General features: G+C 36.4%; 1 protein-coding gene across 1 annotated transcript in view; it reads left to right on the top strand.

The window, feature by feature from the left end:
• The window catches only part of mgat4a (alpha-1,3-mannosyl-glycoprotein 4-beta-N-acetylglucosaminyltransferase A), a 53,477-nt gene that overhangs the window by 1,372 nt on the left and 27,174 nt on the right, over positions 1 to 24,931 (top strand). The gene's annotated exons all lie outside the window — the stretch shown is intronic.

Here is a 24,931-nt window from a genome sequence, read left to right as displayed (position 1 = left end):
ATACTGACTTTTTTTCTCACAATTCTGACTTTGATCTCAGAATTCTGCCTTTAATCTCACAATTCTGACTTGTTTTTCCTCACAATTCTGACTGTGATCTCAGAATTCTGATTTTTTTTCTCACAATTCTTTTTTTCTCACAATTCTGACTTGTTTTTCTCACAATTTTGACTTGTTTTTCTCACAATTCTGACTTGTTTTTCTCACAATTCTGACTTGTTTTTTTTCACAGTTTTGACTTTAATCTCAGAATTCTGTTTTCTGACAGCTAACAAGCATATTAGCATCAAGCCGTAGCCGTGTATGTTTTAGAGACTAGCTCTCTTGTTTTAATCACCTTCTGCTCTTCCATTAATGAAATGGCATCACCGGGTACCCCTCAGGGATGTAAAAAGTTGCCTAATTGCGTCATTTTCCAAACTACTCGCTCCCAAACTACTCACATGTTTGTCAGTGAAGCTGAGTGCTCCCACATCTCTCCTTTCATGGTCCCCATCTACATTAAGATCCACAATTCTGACCTTAGAAAAATGAATAAGAATAACAGACTAGTGAAGAGTTAATAGATACTCAATTAAATACTGTACTGTTAATTGTTTTAACAATAAAAACAACCGTGGACCTGGAAAATAAATAACCAGTAATGGATATCTGAAAATACCAGCAACATCAGAGATGTGTAAAATGACAGCTGCATGTTATTTATGTATGCAAACATGCCATAAAGTGATGGACTGATCAAATAATCCTTTATTATACATGAAAGCATTGGTACTAAACCTTAACCTGATATTCGTCGCATATAAGCTTCTGTTTTCATCCAACCTATTAGTTCTGGTTCTCAAGTCTAACTCTTTTGCCTTTAGGGTCTCCTTAGATTAAAACTATGAGGGTGTAGATGCCACCAAGGCCACTTTAACAGTGATCAAGGTACTGTGAGGCACAACCTGTGATGTTATACAAAAGTCAGTTGATTCTCTTCCCTTTTATATTGTGTTCATATATGGTTATATTTTAGATGTAGTTTTTATGTTTGCTGGTACTATTCGCACCTTTTGTTTTTATAAATATGTTATAGTTGAACACCCTTTTCTCTATGTTTCATCCGTGGGTGTTCATTTCCTCCCTTGTGGGATAAAGTCTATCTTTAACAGAGGAAGGAAGACACAAGTGGCATCGGCTGCCAATAGACTCATTAAATTTGTTTTCAAGTTCTGTTTTTTTCTCAATTTAAAGATGATAGAATCTTTTTTTAATTTTTTGTTCTGTGACCCTTTTGTTATTTATAGTATCTTGAGACCCCACAATTGTTTATCAAAGTGGGGTCCTGATCCCAGCTTTGGGCACCTCCAATTTAAACATTGTGTATTTAATATTTGGTTATCAAGATAAGAGTTTTACAACTCAACGTTTAATTGAAATTTGGAAAAGAGTTTATGTGAATGGTTGTAGAAGCCCCCAAAAAGCATAAAAAATGCAATTTCCTCCACTGATGAAACCAAAGCAAATTTCCGCATATTACTGTTTGATGATGAACATGCTAAGATCAAATACTCAACTTGATTTGTGTTTTGAATTTGACTAGTCTTTGTAATACGGAAGGGTTATAATAAATACATTAAGGTTTATTATTTATTTCTTATCTCAGTGTTTCTTTCCTGTCTGCTATTATTATCAGCTCATCTGGGTCTGTGTATTCCGACTACCGTGTCAAAGATGTATTTGGGTTTGACAGTTTCAAGAGGAGGCCTGGTTTACGCCCCGGCTGACACCAAGCTGGCCTGGGATCAGCTGAATGTTGTAAGATGGCAGGTGCTGTTGTTTCTCTAGATTCATTAGGTCTGTATGCAATAGCTCAGAATTTACAGGGAACATCTCAACTCATGCAAAGGTGCTCTCTACTCATCTCTACTCGCATTCTACTGGTTTTCAGTTTTGCTGATCATTTAGATAGGAGCATGTAAATAACTGTTATTTCCTGCAAAAATGTGGGTATGGAAGAAAAAAAAAACATATTTCCATCACATTTTCTAAAGTCTTTCTGCCCCCTTCGTTGTCCTGCTTTGGTTCGATTTGAGCACTTTGTGTATTGTTATATGAATGCCGTGATATGGTGTGAGCTATTGCAAAACAAATCAACCTAGCACTATTAATAAAGTCAGCTTGAATCTGCGACCCTACTGAATCTGAATTTCGGTTGTTCATTGGGGAGGAATTTAACCCCAGCATGTGGAGCTGTTAAGGAACTTAGTGTTTCGTTATCAGCAAAGTGCAAATAATGGTGGCTTTTAGATAAATTACAAGCCCAGGCTTCATGTTGTTGTTTCTCTGAAGCTTATCAGTTTGATGGCATCATTTCTATTAAAGGCAGTCCCAGTGAGCAGTGCCTGAAAGCAGCAGAAAACTCTCTCTTGTTATTTAGGAGTGCATGCACAATAAGCAGGAGATTATCCTGTCTGCTCTTTTTGTAGGTCCTGTTGATAAAATATATTGCGTCAATAGCATTAGGAGTGGGCGCAGTTGTCTTGCAAGGCCTGTTTGTTCCAAGAATCTAATGCTGACTAATTTTAGATTTAATTTGAAATGAGGATGACTAACCTTAACAGACTGGAAGAGTGGCTCCTGATGTAGCTGCTCTTTTACTTTATATGTTGCTGCTTGCACACAAAGACTACCTGTACTTACAGAACTTGTTGCTTACAGATTGTATAAATAGAAGGACCTCCGGTAACGATTTAACATACCTTAAAGATGGAAGGCAGTAAATTGGACGAAAAAAGCCTTCCAGAGAAGTACTGCTTCTGCTTTCAAAAAGCACAGTGTGCATGAGTTGCTGTGGCTGAGATGTGGTTCACTTGATCTAGTGCAGTGATGGCAGCTGGTGGTGTCACACTTTTCAACTGATCTGCAGATTATCATCAACTTTATTTATTAAGCACTTTAATTCTAGCTAAAGCGGAATCAAAGTGCTGTAAGTCAAAATAAAACAATGAAAAACAAGAAAACATTACAATGAGGTATTAAAACTAACAAAAGTAGAATAAAAAAACAATAAAATAAGACAAGGCAGTAAAACAGATAAAATTAATCATGATATATGATAAAAATATGCAAAAAGTACAGAAATATTCCTGCAGTTTATGAAGCAAATAGAGATTTATTTAATTTGGTATGTTGTAGCGTTGCAGCGCCGGATTGTGAGGCGTTAAAGTGCAACACTGAGGCTATGTCAAACATGTGGTCATTTTTTTTTGTCTCAGAATTTTTAATTCTCACCACAGTAAAGAAAGGAAAAATCTTCACATGTATACACACACAGACACCCACACCCACATGCTTTATAGTACCACTAATGTTCTTTAGATGAGACAGTTGACACAGACTTGACAGCTTCCTTTTTATCTGCTTCTTCTTGATGTAAAGATTTTCAATTAAGGTTGATTTTAATAGTTAAAACTGGGAGTATTTCTTTACTTGTTAACAGTCCCACAAGGATATTACAAAGGTTGTTAAAAATATCAGTACTTTGATTTACTTTTTACTTTTAGCTCGAAGTATTGATCCTCAACCCGTGTATCTGGATACAATACTAATTTAGCATGGTATTACCAAAGACAAGCGCTGTTAGCATATTTCTGCTTATAAATTTTAGATTTCTAGATTATTAATACATTATAGATGAATATCTGAGATATGTATTGATTTTGTATTAATTCTATTAGTTAACTGTTATTCTGGTGAGAAAGTGTGTTTCATGTTTAGATTGAAAGAGGTGGGGTTTATTTTTTTGTAATGACAAAATAATTTTTTATGCCTTTAATTATTAGTCATTTTTTATCCCCATGGATTCAAAAATCGAGATTGAAATGTAAGGTTTGTGACCATCGTAGATATTAGACCATGCTACTAAATGTGAGTAAACCATAAATGATAGTAGGGCTGAAACAATGAATCGGATCAATGGTGATTAATCGATTATTGAAATAATTGTCTGCTAATTTAGTAATCGATAAATGGTTAAATGGAGTATATAGACTCTGAAACATGCCTTTTGCTGACAGAGCGACCACTTAGAGCAGCAATTATACCGACATTGTAAAAAAATATATATGTATGTGTATGTATGTATGTATGTATATATATATATATATATATATATATATATATACATTTTGCATTTAAGATTAAAAAATAAAACATTCTCACCTGTCAATATGGTGTATCCATGTGGAAAAGTTTTAATTTCACCTGGTTGCAAAAAGGCTTCTTTAAGGAAACAATTAATTGAAAATATAATCAACAGATTAATCAATTTGCATAATAACAGTTAGCTGCAGCCCTAAATAATGACATGATGGAACGTCGCTGTCCCTTTAAATTCTCTGTTTAGAACCTTGCTGACAGAAATATGCTTCTATCCATAAAATCCATGAATTTCTTTAAGCAGTGTGTTCTATTGGGAGATGTACATTTTTTTTTTTTTTTTTTTTTTTTTTTTTTTTTTTTTTTTTACTACAGCCTTGAGTGTGATGATGTGCTGCTATGTTAACTGTCTCCTTTAAAAAAAAAAAGAAAAAGAGGAAAGTAGATAAAAGAAAAATAAACTGTTATCAAGAGAGATGAAGCATAATCTTTGTTTTGCTTCTGTTTTCGATTTGACTTGCAGTATTTTTCTTTGCTGGGCTCTACTAGCTTTAGTTTTGGAGTCCTGCTGGACCCTAATGGAGGTTACAGATCACAAAATATTTAGCACTGTCTTCGTAGCCGCCTGCATGGTGGAACAAACTGATTACATTTTTAGGCTTTGCTTTGAAAGCTGAAACAGTTTAAAACTAATATATTTGTCAGCATTCCTATCAGGAATGAAGCAATAGATTCCAAGCAGCTCAGTCAGTTCTGCACAGTATTTAATTATTAAAAAAAAAACATTTGCTGTTGATTCATTATTTCATAGCTTTTAAGTGTATGCTTATTATCCATAAACGTAATTTTTATTTATATGTTTAGCTGTTTAACGTTACCTTTTGTATCTGTAATAATAATTAGCTCTCTATTCTTTGTAATAAATGGTTTCTGTTCTTGACTACGCCCAATGTGGATGTCACTCCAGCACATAATCAGTTTGAATGTAATTGTTCACAGGAAACAGATCAGAATCCACTCATGACAGGACGTGTAAGAGTACATTTCTCATTCAAATAGAGAAGAAATAATGGTTGAGATTTTATATACTTATTTCCTTTAGATGTATTTTTTTTTTTCACTTTTGACAGCCTCTCTTGTTTGGAGTATTTGATTGCTGTTGGAGCTTAGTCAGCTGTCCAAACATGCTTTGGTGAAGGACTCTCCAGATTGTGTACTTTTCTGTCAGGGTGTCCTTCATCTCCTTAGTGGGGAGGTATCTCACTGATTAAATCTCAAGTGGATTTTGACAGCATTTGCAAACTGAATAAGTACGTGTCCAATTGTGTTCTGCTGGAAATATACATAGAAAATAACTTTTTTCTTCTTTTAATAGGCTAAGACATGCTTATTTGGCACAATGAAGCTTTTTTCTTATGTGTTCAGAGGGTGTCTTTAAAGAGTAAACTGTTTTTTTTTTCCAGTTATGGGTTTAAAATTAAAGCTTACATCCTTCTTTATGCAGCTAGACATTTTGCAACAGCAAAAAGACTGTATTGATTACCACTCCTAATGACACAATATTTTTACTAGTATTGTTAAATATCCAACTCCTTTAGTCTGCAGTTTTGCCATACATATTTCCTGTTTTAGGCGTAATCTTAATGCGAATTGTGTTTTCCACTAGTGCCCATGCACCTTGGTGAGATACAAAATATTTGCTAAAAATCTTAATTGATCAGGAGTAAATTCCCACTAACTATCTTTGCATCTAATTGGAGTAAGCAGTTCACAAAAACTATAAAGTTTTTAGAAAGTCTGGATTTGTAGTGAGTGAAGATGACCCAAATAAGTACTTTTGGCTTTTATAAAAAAGTATAGCTTCACCGTTTTTATTACGAAACTCAAAGAATTGCACAAACTTTTTATCGCCATCCTTGCTCTCTTACCACAGGTTCCTTACTATAGTTCTTTTAAGTAAAGTTTAATTTTTCTGATTATACAGTCTGAAGTTCTCTGTAAGTTTATTCCACTCACAGAGTTGAATTCAACTCTTTATTTCCAAAACTGTCAAAGCTAGCAGAAAACTGCAAGTTAATAACAGTAAGTACAATCAATTTAGAGGGAAAAATGTGAGCGAAGTGAACAGTATTCTGAATAGCAGAATGGCTCTGATCCATTTTGTTTTAATGTTAGTTGGACCACCGCACTTCAAAGTAGTTTTTCACAGTTTTGACCGGTAGGTTAGTTTAAAAGAACGTTTTAGGTTTCCAGAGGATCTATGAAACTGTGGAGGTGTACTAAGCGTGTAACAAGTTAGGGATTCAAAACCACAGCAAGTTTCTACCATTTACAAAAGGTTCTTCTCAGAACAAAGGAAATATGGTGCAACAACTGTAGTCTGATCAGGTTCTATATATAACTCTTCCCCACTTAAGGCTATTCACTGACTGGTCAGCTGGTTACAGCAAGTGTACAAAGATATTTCAACATTCGCTAGATAGAGGTTTTTTTTGTCACTATTATATATGTTCAGGTCCACATAAAAGATTAACAGGATAGTATTGAAGTAGATAAAAGAACACCTCAGGCTGATAGCCTGACTAGTTGACAAGCTATTAAGATGAGATAACAAATACTTTATTGCCCCTTACTGGGGAAAAATGTGTGTGACAGTGGAAAAACATGGACATAAAACGTAATACTTAAACGCCCAAGACTAAAACATAAGACAAGATTCAAATGTGATGAAAGGAGTTAGCAGATAGAAACAAGTACTCTCTCAGAGGAACAAATACTCTCTGGTAATAAATGAAAAAGGACCTATTTGGCAAAAAACAAAAAAACCCCCAGAAATTATCAAGTTAAAAGGGAAAAAAAGAGAAAAACAGAAAGATACAAATAGCAGCTTTAAAAATGGTTGTAGAAACAAATACTTCATTTTACGTTATTAAAATACTCCTGAGGTTGATGACATAATATTCTACTGAATAGATGCTTAAAAAAACTGCTACTTTACATATTATTCATTATATTTCTCGTAGAAAATCTATATAACATTCTACACATCTGTACAGTGATATAACTGGACAAGATATGACTGTTAGAGTATTAGAAATAATTTTTACCTTTCTTACTTCAAATCGGATAAATCATTTAAAATCAAATACACTTTATTGATCGTGAAGGAAATAACATTTCCTCAGAACTCTAACAGTTTTTCTTTTTCTTTTTTTTCAGTGAGCTGTTGTAAATGTCCATATCATCAACATCGGCATCGAAAGATATTTATATGCAGTTAAGAATATAGATAAACCAAAAAGTTTTTTTTAGGGGCAGGGCAAATACCGATTATTTTTTGAAATCAGAATAACTGATATGTGCTATCTTGGACTGATTCTTAGAGCCAGTATTGATTTTTCTCTCTCCATTTACATTATAGATTAGAGACAATGATGACAATTGTTTCACAAATCTCATTTTAAACAGACAACAAAAAAACATATATTAGCAAATTTAGCAAAACATTAACAATTGGTAGCATGGAGCTAATATGGGGCCATAAAGTTAGTTCAAAAGCTTTTTTCAAACTAAAAAATATTTTTTGAAGTTGAAAACAAAAACTGCAAAGCAAGATTTGTACCTGGGAAAACAAATGTTTTGAACTAATTTTCAGGTTGCTGTTATCATGTAGGGGCGGAGCTTAGATGACACGGGGTGTAGAATAATGACTGACAGTTTAGGTGCCTGCCTGGACAAAATATTCACAGGTGTTGCTGGAAATATTGTTCAGATTAAAATCCTCATGTTCTGTTTCAAAAATTATTTTCAGTATTAAACTGTTTTTTTTTTTTTTTTTTTCCAAATATTTTTTTTCGTTTTTCGAATCCTTTCTTTTCAGTTTAAAAAAAGATGCTTTTGAACATGATGTATGACCCAAATTTGGCTCCCTAGAAAATACAGGAGAGCAACAATGCATGCAGTCCACATGATCTCAAGGCATGGCTGGTGAATGCACTTATGCATCAGTCAACATTTGCACATATCTGTCAATACGATAAAGAAAAAAAAAATCGTATCCTTGCTTGTAGTGCACTTAGCTCCATTTCTTCAGCTGCTGGGTCTAACTCAGAGTTACAGATATCGGATTCCATCATTGTGCATATGTTAGCAGCCATTGTCACGTGTATAAAGTGCAATTATATATAGACTGAGTTTGCTGTTGAATGCTAAAACTTCAAGTGTATCAATATGCTACATAAATACACAGCCAGATCCAAAAAGAATCTAAATCTTGACAATCTTAAAATTTTAATTGTTATTCAGCCCCAATTTAAGTATGGGGATAGATTGACATAAAAATACTCAACTCTTACATATATTTAAATGCACATTTCACATCTATTTGTCTCTTAAAAAAGCAATTGACTATAAACCAGATCAAATCAAAAGAACAGACAGGTAGATATTATCTACTGCAATCACCTGCACTTCTTTACATTAGATAATGAGCTAATAATAGAACTGTTATTTGCATTAATGAATTGAACAGCACCAATTTTTACAGGTTCTCATAACAGGAGAGCTCCAGAAAAGCCCTTGAATAATTTAAAAGCCCACTGGGTTATAGTGAGGTGCTGTTTGTCCAATTTAATTTGAATGTAAAAGCCTTTCACTATATAAAGTTTTTTTGCTGTAATATCTTCTTTATTTAACGTTGGCCTTTTAATTTGTCCTAGTCATTATTATTGTTGCAGTCCTATAAGGCAATGCTATAATGCAGTCCCATGACTACGTTTTCTGCTAAATGCTACGTTGTAGATGTTTATTTTGGCGTGGCAGCATGATGAGCTCACAGCTTACATCATCTGTCTTTGGTTCTTTTTATTGTTTCTCAGTATTAAATGCTTGTTAAATGTTAAAATGTCTCCTTAATATTAGATGTTCAGTTTTTTCATAGAGTTTAAGGCTTTCACTGTTATTTATGGATAAAAGGGATATATATATTTACATGTTTATATATTTTTTATGGATTTTTTTCAGTTTCCCTTCTTCCTTTTTATGAATGTTACTTCCTTTTACTTTCCTTGAACGTTTTCTGCTTCCTTCCTCTCTCTTTACCCTTTATCATTACATCATTGCAAACACAATAGGCCAGAAATAGCTTGTGTCATTGTAGCATAGGAGGCAAGTGAGCCAGTAGATCCTGTTTGAAAGGGTAGCTATGTAATACAGCTTGGTATAGTAAAAGATGCAGGTTGGATATGTTGTACCGTCCTGTTTGTAGTCTTTCACTGTTGGAGTGTGTTTGTGTGTCTGCATATTACGAGCGTACACAGTTTGACACGGGGCAGTTTGCCAGCCAAATCCTAAGTGGCCTGGAAGGCAAAGGAGAGTAGACGGAGTAAAGCTTAAAGATGTGAGGATCCTGAGGTGCTGTCTGTATAATGGAGAAGGAAATGCCCTGAATGCTGACAAGGCAAGGGAGCAGTGAGGTGCAGGCATATGCATTGTTCATTGTCCAAGGCAGTTTTACTCCATTTAAATGGACATGGTCAGCTTTTAGTGAGTTAACAATCATTACTGTTTGCTTCCTCGTGCTTCTGTTGACTTCCTCTGTGCCACAGTGCTCTCCATTCATTTCAAAATCTTCCCTCATTACGCCTGAACAGCACTGTCAAACAGCAGACGGTTTCCTTTCAGTCAGTTAAGATAGATTGCTGTTGTTGGGCCTCTAGTAGTTCTTCTGTTTTTCACATGTGCTATTTTTCAATTGTACTTATGCGTGATTGCAAACATTGTGATTGCTGTGCAGAAAAAAAAAATATTTATCATTACCACTTTTTCTACTTAACAATGGCCATCTATCTGGCCTGATCCTAAATGTGAGATTAAATGTATAATTTAGTCTGGCCCTGATGAATGAGACATCGGAAGATTGTTGATGAGAACAACCCGTTGTTTTTAAAGCCATGTGTGTGCCTATTTGCCAACACTCAGACCAATGAGCGCAACTGACTATGATGTAGTAAGCGTGACAGAAAGCTGTTGGGGGAGTGTAAAAAAAACAGCCTGTCCGTAAAATGGCGAATACGTCCTTCTTAAAAATTAATGAGCATAGATCCTCTTCCTGCTCGCGTTTCAACAAAAACCCAAAAACGTATCCTTCCCAAACTGATTCCAAAGCTGAGACAAATGAGAACTGTTCAATAGTTGATTCCTTGTTGTGCTTTCTCCAGCATCGCGCAGCTTTGTCGTCATGCCCTCAAATCAATATCACGATAAATTGGGCAGTTTTACCTCTATGACGATAAATGCACGATAAATACTCCGGCTCCTCTTTTAGAAATTAAGGCATGTGCAGGAAATTGTCTACTTATAATTTACCTATACAATAAATCACATTACATATTACTTTCAATTAGATATTTAAATCATGTACCCATTCAAGTTGAAACATTCAACAATGATTGCGGTTGGGGGTTTGGGCTCCACACTGAGCGGAATATAAATATTAAATTCTAATAAATGTATTAATATAGCGAGTTATTTAAGAAAAATAGCAAATATTTTGAAAATATGGTTTTGATGGTTTAGTTTGCTGTTGGTGAGATGCGATTTTCATAAATTGACTCGACGTCCGACAAAATAAGTATTGAGTGATATTTAGTTGTTTTTCACTTGCTAACTACGGACATGTGCAGGCTGTGTTAATGCTGCCAATAATTTTAACATGTTCCCATTCAATGCAGAGTTTGCACTGTAGTGTGAACTGGGGGCTACCTAAAAAATCTTGATTGAAAGTAGCAATGCCTTCTTTTTTTTGAGCTTTTGTTCCTGTTAGAGTAACACATTTGCCCCTAAGGTATGTGAACTTGCTTTTTTATTGTTTGTCCTTTCTTTTGGCCACAAATGTGGTACACAGAGCCACTCACTGACTAGAACAAAAGCCCACTGCCAGCCAGCATTTGGCAGCGGTACTGCAGAGCTTCACCAGTGTTAGGTTTAGCAGGGCGCTTACTTTGGTTCTTCACAGGATTTCTGGCATTATTAAAGTCCAGTTTACATGTACCAGAACTTTTTCCTTTTGGTTTATCACCTGCTTTCAAATAGAAACTAGACAAAAATGATGTTAAGTGGGTTTTTCCAAGTGTGGTTTCACTTTGAGTGCATTATTTAAATAAAAAAAATACACTTTAACACATGGTAAATAAAATAATTCTAATAATAAACATGCCAGCGCACTGTACTGCAAACACAAGCCAAAGCTGTGCTTTAACACTGAGTAGATCAGAGTGAATTTTTTTTTAAGAAGCTCAAGTGTTGGTAAAGTCAGAGTGGTGGAAACAAGAATGAATGAGACTATGTGGTGTATCACACTGCTCTCTCTCCCACATAGAAAAACAGCCGACTGTGAGATCTTATGGTGATTTCCACCTCAGTAGACAGAGAGCATGGGGTGGAGATCAAGGTAAGACAATGAGTCCATGGTGAGGAAGTAAATTTAAACCTCTTGGTTGGATATTTGCCAACTTCTCAAATAAGATCAGCTTTTCAGAGAGTCTTTCTCTTTTTGACCGCTCAACCTTTATTTTATCAGTTAAGTGAAAGGGTTTTAAAGCCTTACAAAAAAAATGTGGTGTCTTTTCCCTGCCAACTACACAAAACCGTTGCAGGAGTATCACATGGCTACTCATGGATTGTCTTGCAATTCTTGTCAGGACAAACTAGCAAAAATCAATACTACTACTCTGTGCTCGTCTAGTATTAGTGGTGTGTGTTTGCCCGCTTGTTTTTATTTTCTGCTGTGGCGCCGCCTGCAGAAACTGACTTTCAGTATTCGGCTGAGGTAGCATTTGTTTTTTCTCCAAAATAATAGGTGGGGCAAGATTAGCATAAAGACGATGATTTATCTGATTGTGGTTTGTAAGGAAATGCGCTCTGAGGAGCATTTAGTTTTGTGAGTCAGTACAGACTAATTATAAACTTTTCAATTCTTTCTATTAACATTGCTGTCTTCCTTACCTTTTTCAGGTCTAAGTTTTCAAAAGACAATTTGAAATCATGGGGTTTTATTTTCCAAAATAATCAAATAATGAATACAGTTAAGTTGAATTACTCCCAATATGTTAATAAATCCAGCTTCTAGTTTCTAGGATTATTATCATGTGTGAAATTAATTTGAAATATACTGTACAAGAAATACATTTGTGTTAAAGGATATTAACCAGAGCAGAGTTTGCTGTGTTATAAGTAACTATAAAAAAATTTAACGTTGCCTCAGTGCATTACCTATGAGTCATTAGCGACGTTGTCTACGTTACCTTTAGACCATAGCAGATTCATCACCATCCAATACTTTGGTAGGTATTTGGATTTGTGTGTGTAATCGGGTTAAATTACCCTCCAAGCACAGTTTCTCCTTGACAGTTTACGTTGAATTATCTGCATCGCTGTTAAGATTTAGCTGAGCCTGTGTTTTAAGACACCCTAAACAAATCAGTATCCCTTTCATTTTAATGCTCCTATCCTTCCTCCACGCATGTATTAATTTCATCATAATTTGTCTTTATGCTGTTCATTATTGATAGATGATCTTTGATGTGTTGAAAAGGGAAAACGGTGCTGGATATATGACTTTTCATTTCATCACTTGAATCTGCATGTTCTGTGCTGCATCCCTTTTACTTCTCATACGACACAAATCCCAACTCAGCACTCATGAACTGTCTGTCAGCAGTCAGCACCTTGGCTCAGCAGGGCAGAATTTAGTGAAGGCAATGCTATCTGTTCAGGCTTAGGATCAAAAATTGTAATAAAGTCTGATTAAATCTGTTGATTGCGTTTTGATTTACTATTTTTCTTACAAAATAGCTATTTTTGTTTTTACATTAGAGAATTTTGGATTTAGTGTTATAACATTTTGTTATATTGAAAAGATGTACTAACATAATCACCAACTTGAAACTTCTAACTTGAAAAAAATACCTGTGTGTAAAAAAAAAAGCTTTTTTAAAGAATAATTAAGTATAAAACTGTGAGCTTGCCTTTAAAAATCCAAAGAGAATTTGATTAGGAATGTTTCCTTAATGTCTCTCAAATATGATATATATATATATATATATACAGGTGCTGGTCATAAAATTAGAATATCATGAAAAAGTAGATTGATTTCAGTAATTCCATTTAAAAAGTGAAACTTGTATATTATATTCATACATTACATACAAACTCATATATTTCAGATGTTTATTTTGTTTAATTTTGATGATTACAAATGACAACAAATGAAAATCTCAAATTCATCATATCAGAAAATTAGAATATTACTGAAGACCAATAAAAACAAAGGATTTATAGAAATGTTGGCCAACTGAAAAGTATGAACATGAAAAGTATGAGCATGTACAGCACTCAGTATTTAGTTGGGCCTCCTTTGGCCTGTATTACTGCAGCAATGCGGCGTGGCATGGAGTCGATCAGTCTGTGGCACTGCTCAGGTGTTATGATAGCCCAGGTTGCTCTAATAGTGGCTTTTAGCTCTTCTGAATTGTTGGGTCTGGTGTATTGCATCTTCTTCTTCACAATACCCCATAGATTTTCTATGGGGTTAAGGTCAGGAGAGTTTGCTGGCCAATTAAGAACAGGGATACCATGGTCCTTCAACCAGGTACTGGTAGCTTTGGCACTGTGTGCAGGTGCCAAGTCCTGTTGGAAAATGAAATCTGCATCTCCAAAAAGTTGGTCAGCTGCAGGAAGCATGAAGTGCTCTAAAACTTCCTGGTATGTGGCTGCGTTGACCCTGGACCTCAGAAAACACAATGGACCAACACCAGCAGATGACATGGCACCCCAAACCATCACTGACTGTGGAAACTTTACACTGGACTTCAAGCAACGTGGACGAAGTGCCTCTCTTCTTTTCCTCCAGACTCTGGGACCTTGATTTCCAAAGGAAATGCAAAATTTACTTTCATCAGAGAACATGACTTTGGACCACTCACCAGCAGTCCAGTCCTGTTTCTCTTTAGCCCAGGCAAGACGCTTCTGACGCTGTCTGTGGTTCAAGAGTGGCTTGACACAAGGAATGCGACAGCAGAAACCCATGTCTTTCATACGTCTGTGTGTGGTGGTTCTTGAAGCACTCACTCCAGCTGCAGTCCACTCTTTGTGAATCTCCCCCACATTTTTGAATGGGTTTTGTTTCACAATCCTCTCCAGGGTGCGGTTATCTCTCTTGCTTGTACACTTTTTTCGACCACATCTTTTCCTTCCCTTCGCCTCTCTATTAATGTGCTTGGACACTGAGCTCTGTGAACAGCCAGCCTCTTTAGCGATTACCTTTTGTGTCTTGCCCTCCTTGTGCAAGGTGTCGATGGTCGTCTTTTGGACAACTGTCAAGTCAGCAGTCTTCCCCATGATTGTGTAGCCTATAGAACTAGACTGAAAGACCATTTAAAGGCTTTTGCAGGTGGTTTGAGTTAATTAGCTGATTAGAGTGTGGCACCAGGGGCCATCAATTTTGAACCTTTTCACAATATTCTAATTTTCTGATATGATGAATTTGAGATTTTCATTTGTTGTCATTTGTAATCATCAAAATTAAACAAAATAAACATCTGAAATATATGAGTTTGTATGTAATGTATGAATATAATATACAAGTTTCACTTTTTAAATGGAATTACTGAAATCAATCTACTTTTTCATGATATTCTAATTTTATGACCAGCACCTGTATATATATATATATATAAGTTAAGTTTGCTTAAGCACAAGGCTAATGCTAGCATATTAGCTTTTTATTTTTAATTTGATCCATTCAGAATGTAGCAAACTGAAATGACATCTAATAAAGGGATAAATGTTTTCACTGAGGGATGTCAATGTCACACGTGTTAAAAGCATGTGTTGAACTCTAGTCCCTGAGAGCCGGAGTCCTGCAACTTCTAGATATTTCTATTTGAACACACCTAAATGAAACAGATGGTAACTATGAGGGCTCTGGAAAACTTTACTGCACAGTGAGACGCTAATTCAAGCATTTAAAGAGCTGAATGTGAGAGATAACTGAATTAATGGACCGGCCAGTACAGGATTAAGGCATAGATTATATGGGACTGAGCAAAACAGCAAAACCACAAGGGATAACCTAAATTGACCCAAGTCCCTACAATACTACGAACTGAGGCCTTTTTGATATGCCACCAGCATTAGTTTTGACCTGACGTCTAATTTTAAAATCCTCTTGCTCACTCAGAATTTGTTTAACCAAACAAGAAAGCTAGTGCAACAACGTCATGAAAATGCATATTATATCCCTCCATTAATTCCAGACAGACCTAATTAATTACCTTGTTTATTCAGACACAGATTTTGATTTTACTAACGTTTAAATGAGAACTTGACATTTATATAATTGAAATCAATTCATTAATCAAGTGTGGATTTGTTTCTCCCTGTGTGTTACTTTGATTTAGCTTATTTTAAAGGCTAGCTGCTGAACATCCATTTACATATCTGCCCCCTCATTACTCCCACATGTCACTAACTAAAGAAATACACTGGCCAATGTACTGAAGGCAAAAATCAGCAAGAAACAGCTTTTACAGAGCCCTTTTTCTAGTCATGTTAAAGCCACTTCTTTTTAAACATTTTCTGTTGAGGGTTTATATGACATAGCAGTGATGATTTTGATGATTACATATATTCCCTTTGTTTTCCAAATACAATTCACTGGTGCTCTTTAGTCTTTATATTGTAAAACCTCCTCTCACTGCAATCAGAGCTGCAGGTCTTTTGGGAATATCTCCTTACCACCATTGCTAAGATTGAAATGTATTTTATTGTTCTTTGGGAAATAGCTGATGCTCAGTCAGACTGAAAGTTGGGCATCTGTGTATATCAATTTTCAAGGCTTTCTACAGATTCTCAATAGTATTGGATTTACAGGTGCTGGTCATAAAATTAGAATATCATGAAAAAGTAGATTGATTTCAGTAATTCCATTTAAAAAGTGAAACTTGTATATTATATTCATACATTACATACAAACTCATATATTTCAGATGTTTATTTTGTTTAATTTTGATGATTACAAATGACAACAAATGAAAATCTCAAATTCATCATATCAGAAAATTAGAATATTGTGAAAAGGTTCAAAATTGATGGCCCCTGGTGCCACACTCTAATCAGCTAATTAACTCAAACCACCTGCAAAAGCCTTTAAATGGTCTTTCAGTCTAGTTCTATAGGCTACACAATCATGGGGAAGACTGCTGACTTGACAGTTGTCCAAAAGACGACCATCGACACCTTGCACAAGGAGGGCAAGACACAAAAGGTCATCGCTAAAGAGGCTGGCTGTTCACAGAGCTCAGTGTCCAAGCACATTAATAGAGAGGCGAAGGGAAGGAAAAGATGTGGTCGAAAAAAGTGTACAAGCAAGAGAGATAACCGCACCCTGGAGAGGATTGTGAAACAAAACCCATTCAAAAATGTGGGGGAGATTCACAAAGAGTGGACTGCAGCTGGAGTGAGTGCTTCAAGAACCACCACACACAGACGTATGAAAGACATGGGTTTCTGCTGTCGCATTCCTTGTGTCAAGCCACTCTTGAACCACAGACAGCGTCAGAAGCGTCTTGCCTGGGCTAAAGAGAAACAGGACTGGACTGCTGGTGAGTGGTCCAAAGTCATGTTCTCTGATGAAAGTAAATTTTGCATTTCCTTTGGAAATCAAGGTCCCAGAGTCTGGAGGAAAAGAAGAGAGGCACTTCATCCACGTTGCTTGAAGTCCAGTGTAAAGTTTCCACAGTCAGTGATGGTTTGGGGTGCCATGTCATCTGCTAGTGTTGGTCCATTGTGTTTTCTGAGGTCCAGGGTCAACGCAGCCACATACCAGGAAGTTTTAGAGCACTTCATGCTTCCTGCAGCTGACCAACTTTTTGGAGATGCAGATTTCATTTTCCAACAGGACTTGGCACCTGCACACAGTGCCAAAGCTACCAGTACCTGGTTGAAGGACCATGATATCCCTGTTCTTAATTGGCCAGCAAACTCTCCTGACCTTAACCCCATAGAAAATCTATGGGGTATTGTGAAGAAGAAGATGCAATACACCAGACCCAACAATTCAGAAGAGCTAAAAGCCACTATTAGAGCAACCTGGGCTATCATAACACCTGAGCAGTGCCACAGACTGATCGACTCCATGCCACGCCGCATTGCTGCAGTAATACAGGCCAAAGGAGGCCCAACTAAATACTGAGTGCTGTACATGCTCATACTTTTCATGTTCATACTTTTCAGTTGGCCAACATTTCTATAAATCCTTTGTTTTTATTGGTCTTCAGTAATATTCTAATTTTCTGATATGATGAATTTGAGATTTTCATTTGTTGTCATTTGTAATCATCAAAATTAAACAAAATAAACATCTGAAATATATGAGTTTGTATGTAATGTATGAATATAATATACAAGTTTCACTTTTTAAATGGAATTACTGAAATCAATCTACTTTTTCATGATATTCTAATTTTATGACCAGCACCTGTACATTGACTAAGCTATACTAGCACATGGAAATGTATTACCTAAACTAGGCCATACTAACTGTATGTTTAAGTCATTGTCCTTAAGGTGAAACTGTACCTAAGTTTGGCATGTATTTGTTAGCGGCCCCTATTTCAGAATTGTCCTTTATTTAGAATGCATTTTCTCATAAACTCCCTACTGGGAGCTGGTGCCAGTGGGTTTCACTTTGGGGGCGGTGTAGGGTTGTCACAATACTAAACTTTTCAACTCGATACCGATACTAAGGAAAATATTCGATACTCAATACCATTTTTGATACCACAAGGATAAAAACAAAGACTCCAAAATTCTCCAGAAATATTTTCATTAGTAAATAAAATACAATAATTAAATACTATAAAGGTTGTATGCTGTGCACAATATTAAGCAAGCTTGATAAAAAACTTATACAATTAAAATAAGTGTTCCTTCCTTGGCTATGCTTTGCACACATAACAATGACGCTAGCCAAACCGGTTAAGAAACAAAAATAATTCTCAGCAGCTGCACCTCTTACAAAAAAAATGTCTGAAACTGAAAAGTGCACAGAATTATTCAATCACACAGTGTTCTGAAAGTGCATTTTCCTCTGTTCTGCACTTTAGATGAATGACTGCTTAGGTGCCACTGGTGGTAGCACTGTATCGATACTTTTAAAAACGAGTATTGTATCCGGATACAACATTTCAGTATCAATACTTTATTGAGTATCGATACTTTTGACAACCCTAGGGCGGTGTGTTAAAAAGTAGGATAGTCACTGTAGTAACTACTGTTTTATTCTTTTGCTTTCTATTAGCTTTATTTAGCCACACCATAGTATTGTGCTAAAACATGTTAGTCTTCCTGAATTAAATGTTAAATAATTTATTCTTTTCCATATCACTACCATGCTCCGTTCTATCACATATAATCCCATAGAAGTTCAAGCACAATTTGAATCAAACGAGGACATTGTGTAAAACACAAACAAAAACAGAATAGGAAGATTTGCAATCCTTTTCTAACTATATGTGGTGTGATAGACAACAATAAAAATATATGTAATGTTCTGACTCTTCCATTTTATAGATTTTCTTTTATCAAATATTAAAGTATTTTAAATCGTATACGGTACCACATCTTTGCAAGAAGCTAGTAGAGTGCAAAAAAAGACTGGAAAGGTTGTTCAGTCCTAGGATGGTGGTTTGTCCACTCTGTTAACAACTGATTAGGCAAATTGTCCAATAGCTAACGATTAATACTGCACAAAGTAAAAATGCAAGGAATTAAAGGATTTCATTATCGGTCCATTCTATCATTAAAATATTAAGAGGATCTGAAGAAATATCTAAAATCTTTCTGGGATCACTCCAGAAAAGAAAAGCTCTTAAGTTAACACAGTCTGTCTTTACATCTGAAAGTCCAAGTTAAAACACTACAAAGTAAACTGAAAGCCGTACCTCAACAACATCCAGTAACGCTGCTGGCTTTTCTGGTCCAGAGATCCTCTGAAATGGACTGACTCAAATTGGAAAAGTGTTTTTTGTTCTGACGAGTCAACATTTTGAATTGGGCTTTTTTTTTTTGGAATGAAGAGGAAAAGGACCATCCAGGTCTAGCTTCAAAAGCCATTATCCTTGATGGTATGTGGTTGTGTTAGTGCCCATTCATTGTTTAACTGGCGCACCATTAGTTTTGTGCTTTGAAGGCTTTTTTTGGATTCTGCCATTCAAATGCATTTTTCAATAATTTCAGCAAGATGATACCAAAGTCAAATTCAGCATGCTTTGCAATGGCCTGGCTTTGTTCAAAATAACATTAGTTTGAACATTAAATATCTTTTGGTTGTTATTTACAGTCATGGCAAAAGTTTTGAGAATGACTCAAATGTTAATATTTACAAAGTCTACTGCTTCAGTTTTTATAACGGCAATTTGCTTGTTATACTCCAGAATGTTATAAAGAGTGATCAGCGTAACAGCAATTAATTGCAAAGTCAATATTTGCCTAGAAAATGAACTTTATCCCCCAAAACACATTTCAACTTCATTGCAGCCCTGCCTTAAAAGGATCAGCTAACATCATTTCAGTGATTGCTCCATTAACACAGGTGTGGGTGGTGATGAGGACAGGGCTGTAGATCAATCTGTCATGATTAATTAAGAATGACACCACTGGACACTTTAAAAAGAGGCTGGTGCTTGGCATCATTGTTTCTCTTCTGTGAACTATGGTTATCTCTAAAGAAACAAGTGCAGTCATCATTGCACTGCACAAAAAATGGCCTAACAGGAAAGAGAATTGCAGCTAGAAAGATTGCACCTCAGTCAACAATCTATCGCATCATCAAGAACTTCAACGAGAGAGGTTCCATTGTTGCCAAAAAGGCTCCAGGGTTCCCAAGAAAGACCAACAAGCACCAGGACTGTCTCTTAAGTGTTTCAGCTGCAGGATCGGGCTACCAGCAGTGCAGAGCTTGCTCAGGAATGGCAGCAGTGCATCTGCACACACTGAGAGGCGAAGACTCTTGGAGCAAGGCCTGGTCTCAAGGAGGGCAGCAAAGAAGCCACTTCACTCCAGGAAAAACATCAGGGACAGACTGATATTCTGCAAAAGGTACAGGGAGTGGACTGCTGAGGACTGGGGTAAAGTCATTTTCTCTGATCAATCCCCTTTCTGATTGTTTGGGACATCTGGAAAACAGCTTGTTCGGAGAAGACGAGATGAGCGCTACCATTATCTCATGCCAACTGTAAAGCATCCTGAAACCATTCATGTGTGGGTTTGCTTCTCAGCCAAGGGAGTCGGCTCTCTCACAGTCTTAACTAAAAACACAGCCATGAATAAAGAATGGTACCAGAATGTCCTCCTAGAGCTACTTCTCCCAACAGTCCAAGAGCAGTTTGGTGACAAACAATGCCTTTTCCAGCATGATGGAGCACCATGCCATAAAGCAAAGGTGATATCTAACTGGCTCGGGGAACAAAACTTTTAAGTTTGGGTCCTTGGCCTGGAAACTCCCCTGATCTTAATCCCGTTGAAAACCTAGGAATTCTAACAAAATCAAGCATTGATTGTGCAAGAATGGACTGCTATCAGTCAGGATTTGGTCCAGAAGTTGATTGAGAGCATGCCAGGAAGAATTGAAGAGGTCCTGAAGAAGAGGGGTCATCACTGCAAATATTGACTTGCTGCATTAACTCATTCTCTCATCAAAAGCTTTTGTTACTCATAATATGATTGTAATTGTATTTCTGTATTAGGGGTGGAACGGTTCACAAAATCCACGGTTCGGTTCACGGTTTCGTGGTCACGGTTTTCGGTTCGGTTCGGTATATGTTGATTGTTAGTCTGACATGTTGGTCATTTTAGTGTTAGCATAAACAAAATGTGTTGCACAATGCCTGCACAATGTTGCACTTTTATCCACAACTTTCTTTCCGCCGTCATCGTAGGTCACTCTAAATGCAAAGTGGTCCCATACAGCAGACCTATAAAGTGCTGCTGGCGCGTCTTCCAACTCCTGTTCTTTCCCACTCGCCATACCCACACAATTCTCCACAACAACAGATTTTTTCTGCTACACCCGGCTACGCTGCTTCTCTTCTTCTTCTTCTTCTTGTTTACTACTGGTGGTTGGCTTTGGTCACAGTACCGCCACCTTCTGCTCTGGAGTGTACACGCTTCGCCTATGAGAAAAAGGAGCAGCGCATGAACCGAACGCAACACACGCGAATCAAACCAAGACAGTCGAACAGAACGGTTCGGACGGTTTTCATAAACCGTTCCATCTCTATTCTGTATGTGATGACAACATCTGACATACACACACGAAAACCAGAGGGCAGCAGATCATGTGAAAATAAAATATTTGTGTCATTCTTAATACTTTTGGCCATGACTGTATATGGGCTGAACAAGATTTGCAAATCATTGTGTTCTGGTATTACTATGTTTACACAACATTTCTACTTCATTGGACTTGGGGAATTACATCAAAGTTTGTGTTCAGGATATGACAAAGTTATAGCATGTTCCCATTTGAATAGTTGAGATATCGCACTGTTGTGAAAATAGAAACATTACCTTTTAATCATTAAACTGTAACTATTGTGATAGAAAGCAAAGTTGTCTGGCATTTTAGAAATGTGCGCAGGCCTGTATTGCTCTATTTTAGGAGTGCATTTTTCCTGGAAGTGATATCATAGACGTAAGATACTATGGTATGTCAACTTACTTGAAATGGCTTATTGGTCTTGTGCCAATAAGATTTCTTTGTTTTGGGTCGAGGGCAAATCTTATAAACTGTTTATTTAATGACATCAAAGATGACTCAGTATGGAACTTAAAAATATACAAATTTTCCCATATGATACATTTGTACATGTTAAACTTCTCAGAATAAATATCTGCCTGGTTTCTGTTCCTGTGCTACTTCTCCGATCTGTGTTTCCGATCATTTCTTGTGTAAAAGGACAGGAAGAGCTTCATTTAAGCAGCATGCTACCCTTACAGTGTTGGGTGTGAAGATGAAAGTCTGGCATGCAGTTTGAAGTTGCCCTTTCCTTGAGGTTTGGCTTGATGACAACATCTGTGTGAGTCTAAGAGATCAACAGTGAGGGGTGAATAACATTGAATAACCAAAAACATTGTGGCTGAACAAAAGCTTATTCAGGGAAGTGTTGCTGAGTGAAAGATGAAGGTATCCAAGGTTTTTGTTATTGTGACCATCCTTTTAAAGGCTTGTCTAAAGCTGGAACAAAGAATATCAGAGTCTATCCAAAGGTATATCTTTTTGAATTTAAAGTGAAATTTGTCCTACTCATTCTGGCTCTGATGATGAGTCCTTTGGGCTGCTTCCTGTATGTCATAGTCTGATTCCACATATCGAAGATGAACCAGTAGCTTACCAAGCAGCCTTTTTCAAGAAAAAAAACATTTCATAATAATTATAATCATAATAATAAAGATGTCTTGTAAGTAGGGGTAGGCGATATATAGAAGATACTCCATGTATCTCGAGTTTTCCCACACATAATAGTTAAAATGACTCTTATCGCAACAATGGAGTACAAATTTGCATGATGACATTAAGCCTTCATCATAAACCCCTCCTCCAAACAGGATTATTTTCTGCGTGGCTCGCAGACTACAGCAATCGGCAAAATAAATACGGTGACAGCAGGTGTTTCAGATAAGCAATATATGTCAGTGGTTTGGATTTCACTCCGAGGACGTCGAACAAATGGTGGTAATTTATAAGACGTGCCACAAAACCATTGCTGCAAAAGGTAGCAGTACAAATTTACTCCACCACCTAAAATGCAATCCCCTGCAAAATTAAGAATGTTGTAAACTCCGTCATTGAATCAGTGTCTCCTTGAAAACCAATTTAAACGTTAAATAAATCAGCTGTAATGAAGAGGACAAAGCGATCCCATATGAAAGAAAAAGTAAGCTGGAAGGAAATCACAGATGCTATTTGTTACCTACCGTAAATCCTCTAATATAGGATGGGGCCTTTATTTCACTCAGGTACATCTTGGTCCAGGCCATTATTGGAAGGAGGCCAGAATTAGAGGCATTTGATCAAAACAGACTACCAGTGGAATGAATAAAAGTGACCCTATAAAATACTAGGTTCATTTATTGAAAAATTACAGTTACCATAACCATATACAGAACATTATTCAGACATCTTCCAGCAGCTGCAATTTTTCTGCACTGCAATATGAAAAAAAAAAAGAGACAGAATGGAATCCTGGCCAAACTGACTTGCGAAACAAAGTTAAAAAAAAATAAAAAATTTAATGGAAACTGTTCAGCCATCACAGCAAAATTTTATTTGAGGCAGGCTAAGTGGAAGTAGGCTACCGGTATCATATAGTTCAAGGGAAATTCAGAACAACAAAGGCCAACAAAATTCTGTCATTTTAACGTTGCCTGGTTACCACCAGACCCAACGGTTATCACATTTGTCTTTCAGATCAGAACGATTGTGTAAGGCCACTATGATCTCTGTGTAAGGATGGGACTTCCCATGCTAATGGCTTGGGTTCGTTAGCAAGCATTGCCCCCCTGTGGTACTTGTATGTTACTATCACAAGTTGTTGAGTACTGCCCAGGAACATCGTTGGTTCTAATTATAGCCCCAGCCTGTACACAAGTCTGGCCAGTATTTACTTTCGCCGACAGCGAGACTGGCCATTGTTAGGAACACAGTTGCTAATGGAATACAGGCCAATATTAGAGGATTTACGGTATTTAAATGTTTTTTAGATGCTCCTTATACCTGTGAAGTGATGTAGTTTTGTTCAGATGTTTTGCGGGCATTCTCTAAACTTGGCAATGTTCTCAATTTTACAACTTTTAGTGCTTTTTAAACTTCCCAGCACATAAAGATCAATGAAAATATTTTTTAGATGCTCTGATAGTGCTCTAATTTTTGGACAGTATTACCAATATTGTTTTTGTAATTTGAGGTCAATTACTTTTTTTAACTCTGTATTTTTTTTTTTATTATGCACCAAAGAGTCGTTTTTAAATTTACATTTAATTTAATATTGCGTGTTTTTGCTGTGGTTTCAGTTTGATTGCTGGGATCTTGTTAAAGGTCTAATACTGACACAGAAAGACATGATGTGGCAGTATTATTTTTCTCGTATGATTGGCTCAGGAACCAGGAAGTAAACACAAGCTATACCCTGCACCTAAGTGATTCCACTCTATATCCCTAGGCAGTGTTGGGAAAGTTCTCTTTCTACGTGAACTAGTTCAAAGTTCAGTTCACACATTTTAAAATGAACTAGTTCAGTTCATAGTTCATAATTCAAAATTTTGAACTAAGTTCACAGTTCCAAAAAATTAACCAGTTCATAGTTCTTTTTTTTTTTCATATATTGCTCAATTATACCATAGCCTACTGTAGAACCACAGACAGCAATTATTTTATCAGTTGTAACACTGAAACTGTGCGTCAGATTTCATCTTCATATCCAGTTTTGAATCCTTATCCAACCAGGGTTTACATTAGCATTGAGGAGACAGCATTTCCCCATTGTTGCTTTAATGCTTTGTTGCTGTCCATTCACTTCACACTAGTAGCAGCTGCAGCTTTCACCCCTACAGTATATTCTCAAAAACATCAGGAAAAATGTGCTTCTTGAATGGTCTTTTCTATGAGGAATTATTAAAAGAAAAACAGGAAAGTAGTCTTTAAGGTGCAAATGTTTTTTTTATTTTAATA

This window comes from Cyprinodon tularosa, unplaced genomic scaffold (assembly GCF_016077235.1).
Source record: "Cyprinodon tularosa strain WSP-4 unplaced genomic scaffold, ASM1607723v1 ctg270, whole genome shotgun sequence".
In the NCBI taxonomy this organism is placed as follows: Eukaryota; Metazoa; Chordata; class Actinopteri; order Cyprinodontiformes; family Cyprinodontidae; genus Cyprinodon; species Cyprinodon tularosa.
The sequence above is the reverse complement of the archived record's forward strand: the minus strand, read 5'-3'. Positions and strand labels throughout refer to the sequence as shown.